The sequence below is a fragment of the Giraffa tippelskirchi genome, chromosome Y (genome assembly GCF_054371585.1).
Source record: "Giraffa tippelskirchi isolate mGirTip1 chromosome Y, T2T-mGirTip1v1.2.pri, whole genome shotgun sequence".
Taxonomy (NCBI): domain Eukaryota; kingdom Metazoa; phylum Chordata; class Mammalia; order Artiodactyla; family Giraffidae; genus Giraffa; species Giraffa tippelskirchi.
The window spans coordinates 3805867-3811560 of record NC_137290.1 but is presented as its reverse complement, the minus strand read 5'-3'; positions in this window follow the sequence as shown (position 1 = coordinate 3811560).

Here is a 5694-nt window from a genome sequence, read left to right as displayed (position 1 = left end):
ATTGTCCTTTAGGATGACATAACGTTCACATTAGCAAAGGTAGTTTTGGGGGTGTATGTGACTTCCATGACCACTCTGGCAATTTTTAAGAAGCCTATAATGATCTTAAAATAAAAAGTTACAACGTACATAAAGCTGAAATTAAAAGGAAAAACAAAAAAATCCCGGAACTCATTCTCTAGCATTTTAAAAGTAGGACCTGTATTATTTTTCCTTTGTTTGTCTTAAAGTCTTTTTTTTTTTTAAGGCTGTATAAGCTTTTTATCTCTATTCCTTAGATGCTACTCCCATTATTAGGTTTTGTTTCATGTTATTTCTATCGCACGCAGAAGAGCTTCTTTTTAAGGAAATGAAGATAAAATTCACATAACATAAAAAGAACCTTTTTAAAGTGTGAGACTTCTCTGGCGGTCCACTGGCTGAGACTCTGAGCTCCCTATGCAGAAATCCCAGGTTCTATCTCTGGTCAGGGAACTGGATCCCACATGCTGCAACTAAGACCCAGTGCAGGCAAATAAATTAGATTTTTTTTTTTTTAGATGAACCATTTTAAAGTGTGCAATTGGGTGACATTTAGTATACCCACAGTGTTGTGCAACTATTGCCAGTATCTGGTTCCAAAGAATATTAATCACCCCAAAAAGACACCTGTAAAGCAGTCATGTCTCATTTCTGTGCTCTTCCCTCCAGCCCTTGGTAGCCACTAATCAACTTTCCATTTTGTGGATTTAACATGCAAGCATGCACATTCGGCAGGTAAATGGGGTCAGACAATATGTGTCCTTCCGTCACTGACCATCATGTCTTCAAGAATCGTGGATACTGTAGCAAGGGTCAGCGTTACTTTCCTTTGGAAGACGGAATACTATTTCATTGTTTGGATATACTGTCATCTATTTATCCATGCATCCGTTAATAGAGATTTGAGATGTTTTCACCTTCTGGGGATGGTGTATAAAAATGCTGCTGTGAACATGCATGGACGCATTTATGCATGAAAGTGTGTTTATTTTACTGGAGTATCTTCCAGGAAGTGGAATTGCTGAGTCCTAGGGTAATTCTGTAGCTTCCCAGGTGGCTCAGTGGTAAAGAATCTGCCTGCAACGCAGGAGACCTGGGTTTGTTTGATCCCTGGGTCGGGTAGATCGTTTGAGACGGAAATGACAACCCACTCCAGTATTCCTGCCTGGAAAATCCCATGGACAGAGGAGCCTGGCCGGCTAAAGTCCATGGGTTCGCAGAGAGTCGGATACGACTGAGTTACTAACACATGCACACGCAAAGATCGAAGCTGGGAACATGCTCTTTTTTTTTTTGTTTTGAATAATTCCATTTCTAAAAAACTTTCAATTATAACACATATCTCAAACATGAAAGATGACATGGAAAAGAGAAAGACAGAAAAATGAGTTATACTATACAAAAGCCCCCAAAACCAGCACGGAGGTCAAGAAATGAAGCACTGTAAATGGAATCCTTTAGCATGTATTCATTTGAGTCTGACTTCTTTTTATTAATTTTTATTGGAGTATGATTGCTTCAGCCTTATGTACACATAAAGCCCCTCCCTCATGGACTTCCCTTTCAGGTCACTGCAGTGCATGAGGTAGAGTTTCCTGTGCTATGCAGTATTGTTCTCAATAGTCATCTATTTCACTCCGGGTATATACCCAGAGAGAACCATAATTAAAAAAGACACATCCACCCCAATGCTCACAGCAACATTGTTCACAATTGCAAGGACATGGGCACAACCTAGACGTCCATCAAAAGAGGAATTTCTTTTTTTTTCTAAATTCACTGTTATGGTCAGTAAATTTTTCTTTTTTTTTAACAATTTACAAGTACAATTTATTTTGTTACCATTTTATTTTTTTAATTGGAGTATAGTTGATTTATAGTGTTGTGTTAGTAAATTTATTCAGGTTGAGGTCTGTCATTCTCAGGTTGATGTATATAGGAATAAATATATTATTTATTGCTACTTCACTGGATAAATCCCTTCTCTCCATAGACCACGTAAGTGGAAACTGGTCTGATTTTCTGCTGTGAACACAAGTGGGCCATTACGAACTGATTCTGAAATTTCTGACTTCTGCCGTATTAGAAACAGTTTTACCTGGTTAAACAGCCTCTTATTTCAATTCCACAGATTATTTCAACTCTTGGGTTCCAGTGCAGACTGCTTTCTCTAAACCTAATACTCGCTGGCATGAACTATGAATGAATTGAAAGCTGTCTATATGTCGGTAATGGCGTGTCTATTACAGTTTTCAAAATTGCTTTCTACATTCAGATTTCCAAAATGTACCCATTTGTGCGTCCATGGGCAATTTTCATTTAAGGGTAATATTCATAACATTAATGCAATGCCAGCAGCCATATTTTGCTCCTTTTATTATGCCACAGAATTTAATTGAAAAGCATGAGTTATTTGAGTGATTTTTTTTGCATTAGAGTAAAAATTATTCCCAACAGGATCCATCGTACACCGCTCACATGCGTCAACTGACAATTACGTTTTTATTCCCAGCATTTCGAAGTTAATCATGACTCACTCTGCTCTCTGGTTGAACTAATAATAATAATGAACAGTGCCTGTGAGCTGACAAAACAAATCTTAATATAGAGAGTGAATGTACGGAGGGACAATACAGTATGTATTTCTAACATGACCATAGTTCGTAGAATCGTGGCTTTGAAGCCCAGATTTTGATATAATTAAGATTGAGCTTAAATGCACCACTCAGACGGCTTCCTTGGTGGCTCAGCTGGTAAAGAATCTGCCTGCAATGCAGGAGACTCGAGGTTCAATCCCTGAATCGGGAAGATCCCCTGGAGAAGAAAATAGCAACCCACCCCAGTATTCTTTCCTGAGAAATCCCATGGACAGAGGAGCCTCGTGGGCTACAGTCCATGGGGTCACAAGTGTTGGACATGACTGAGTGACTTAACCACTACCGCCACCACTAAGAGGGTGATTTGCATTCGAGTCTTTTCTTTTTTTAATTTTTTACAGATTTTTTTTTTTTTTTAACGTGGACCATTTTAAAAGTCCTTAGTGAATTTCTTACAGTATTGCTCCTATTGTTTATGTTCTGGGCTTTTGACCATGAGGCGCGTGAGATCTCAGCTCCCCTGAAAGTGAAAGTGTCAGTTGCTCAGTCGTGTCCAACTCTTGGTGACCCCGTGGACTGTAGCCCGCCAGACTCCTCTGTCCATGGGATTTCCCAGGCAAGAATACTGGAATGGGTTGCCATGCCCTCCTCCAGGGGATCTTCTCGACCCGGGGATCGAACCCAGATCTCTCACATTGCAGGCGGATTCTTTACTGTCTGAGCCAGCAGGGAAGCCCCCATACCTTCTAGTTTTCTTCACAGTATAGTTACCGCATTCTGTGTTGCCTTTGTACCCGCAGAGCTACTCAAGTCATTTCTAATGACTCATTATGAGAGAACACTGTAAGGCAATACCATATTTTATCAAGGCCTGCTGGGGGTGGGGGGGGCCTCCGTGAGCCCGTGAAGAGGGATGAGGTGTTTGACTCTGAGAATTCAAGATTGCGAAATCGCTCGATCACAGGAGGAAAACGTAAGATTTTTCACAAAAAAATTCTTAATAGAACCAAGCAGGTGAATATGTTCATACATCATGTAAGCAGCGTAGATAGATTTTAAGACTTTCATTTTTTTTTTCCTTCTAAATCTCTAATTAATCACCGAGCTGCAGAATAATTGAGTCTGCACACCTGAGTGCTTCAGACACTCTATCACTTGTAAGCACGCGTGGCTTTTTGTCTTCCTTCATCTCTGGCTACTGCAAGGTTAGCAGTGGCTCATACCTGGAGTTCTCTGTGGTCCTAACCGCCCCCATTGCATCACTTGTGCTGCACATTCCGTGTCTCCACGTCGACCTTAGCATCGACTTAAAACAATAGTCCCAGGGTTGAAGATGATGAGAGTTATGTTTTATTGGGCGGGAATTTTTAGGATGTCAAGCCCAGGAGACAGCATCGCAAGCGACCTTGAGAATCCTGGTCGGAGGAGTTATGTGTGTATGGGAGAGGGGCAGAGTCAGGTTATATAGAAGTTTGCAACAAGGGGCAGGTAGCCTGAACATCAGAAAATTATTAATTATGGGAAACCAGGTATGTCAAGTTAAGGAATTTTGTGCTTTTCTATGTAGGGAAAGATGCAAGAGTCTGGGCTCAGTGAAACCCTTCCTTTCACATGCATCTCAGCTCTCTGGGGCCCGTATCCCGTTTTTTGTTTTTTTTGTTTTTATGTTTTTCACATCTCCCTCCGTTCCCCCACCCCCCAGCCCCCACTTCCTCAATGCTCCTGTGGGCAGTGGCTGCAGCTCAATGGGTGGCCCGATAGCAGGCATTGTTCTTGCTAGGCACCCTCTGGGCTCAGAAATTCACAATTGGAGGGCCAGCCTGGCTGTGATGGTTGTGATGGCTCTGACAGCCTTATCATTGATATGGCAGGAAATAATCCATTTGTCGTTAGAAAAAAACAAGTAGAGTGTTTTGGGATTGTACTGAATGTTTAATGGTCTTTCCCCAAACAGTTGTTCTGGGACGTAAGGATAACCGTGAACATCCCTGAGCCCATAAATAAACGAATCCATTTGGATGTCTACATGAATGCTTGTTTGTCCCAACCCTTGGAGTTCATCATGTATAACAAGAAGGCAGTTTTTAAATGTTTTTGTGTGTGTGTGTGTGGACGCATAAGGAAAAGCAGAAACATTTCCTAATACCGACAGAGACTGAAATGAAAATCACACGCATCAAAGAGATTCATAAGTGGGTCTTCTCACTGCTATATTCTTCTTCCGACCTGACTAGAAGCAGGGCGTTAGCTGTGATAGATAAGAACATGCCTCAGGCAAACTGCACAACCCAGCTTGTGATAATATGACATTTTAGTGTCTACTGAATTCTTGCAGAGCTATGGTCTTATTTCTTTCTTACAGAGGAAAAAAAAAATCATTAGGCAGACCAAGAAAATAGTCTTACTGTCGCTATTTGGTAGCAGAAGCACCTGGAAATGAAGCACGTTGGGCTTTCGCCCACAAGTTTCTGTGGCCAGTCAACATTGAGGCCATGATCAGAACAAAACAATTAGGATATAAACTAAAAGTACCAATAGTTCCGAGGAAATATAATGAAATTATGTTGTGCGTGGGATTTCTCATGAAAATGTCCAAAGAGATCTCTTTATCAAGACTTCTACTTGAATAGTCATTATGTTTGACTCAAAATCATTTAACCTGAACCCACTTGGAAAAACAAAGCCCCTCATAAAAGTACTGAATTACATAAAAATGATGGTGTTTAATCAGCTTCGTATTTAAAAGAAAGGTCAATTATGAATCGAGTCTAGATTTCTTGGCATTGTTCTAAGATAAGAATACTGAATAGCACTTTACAACTATTAACTTTGGCATTAATGAAAGGATTTATGCTATATTATTAATGTTTGTAGAGGCTTATCAGAAGGAAGCCCGTGTTTTGATGCCTCTTGGAGGGGGAATGAAAGAGCTCTTATGTGGATTCTGAACTGCTTCAGATTCAATGGTGTTCGTGAGATTTTCTTGCTTGGAAAGTGAAGGTACATTGAAGTAAAGTGAAAGTGGTTCAGTTGTGTCTGACTCTTTGTGACCCCAAGGACTCTACAGTCCATGGAA